Here is a 1,048-nt window from a genome sequence, read left to right on the forward strand (position 1 = left end):
ACACGCGTGTGATCCGATACGATCTGCGATGCTTTATCTTTGGCTTTTCACTGTCAGCTGCCAGACGAGGCGTACAGTGCTCGTTCGGGTCGTTTATCGGAGCGCGAGGGGAGATGATGTCACCGGGTCATCGGCAGGTGGGGCCGACTCACCGCTGTGTTTACCGCCGACGCGCACGTCACCATAACGTCTTGCCGTAGTTTACAAAAAACAATCCCAAAAAAAGACAGAACACCCCACGCGATGACCTTTCAAATGAGGTTTCATGCATTTTGCTGAACCTACAGTGGAAGATCCACCGTTATAAAATGAAATAAATGCCCATCCCTATTCAAGTGTGCTTCATCTGTAATGTGTACAGTCCTGCTTGCCTTGCGCGTGTGTGTGTGTGTGTGTGTGTGTGTGTGTGTGTGTGTGTGTGTGTGTGTCAGGTGTCAGGTTTACCCCTGGATCGACCCAAGCTGGGAATGATCTCGTCTCAGCGGGGGAAGCCAAAAAGTGCTCTTCTACACGGTGTGCGTGTGCGCACGCGTGTGGTGCATGTGTATGTGTGCTCATCTAACCCGAGGATGACTCACAAACCATCTGGAGGCCAGATGCAAATTTCACCCCCAAAAAAACCCGCCCCCCCTGCTCCTCATTCAGTTTCTGAGTCCCCTTAGTTAACCTGTGAACTTTGACTTGTGCTTCGTGTGCTTGGACAGCGCTGACGTGTGAGTTGTCGCCATGCGCACGGCTTTCTGGTCAAGTTCACTCCGAGAGGGCGCACAGTGCACACGGTTGTGTTTCGGACCCGCCAAAAGGGCAAGGAGAACTCGGTCAACGATACCACTCGGCAATGACGGTTAGGGCTTGATGTCGATGAATCGCCGCGTGTTTTTGGCATGAAGACACGGATGCCTCACTGCGATCAACAGATGGTGGGTTCGCTCTTGTGAAATTGGCTGCGGTGGCTCAAGCGTGTGAATTTTTCTTGTTTTTTTTTTTTAACTAAAATTGAGGTCCTCAATGTCTCACAGCCAGCCAGAACTAAAAAAAAAAAAAAAAA

This window comes from Hippocampus comes, unplaced genomic scaffold (genome assembly GCF_001891065.2).
Source record: "Hippocampus comes isolate QL1 unplaced genomic scaffold, H_comes_QL1_v1.1 scaffold246, whole genome shotgun sequence".
NCBI lineage: Eukaryota > Metazoa > Chordata > Actinopteri > Syngnathiformes > Syngnathidae > Hippocampus > Hippocampus comes.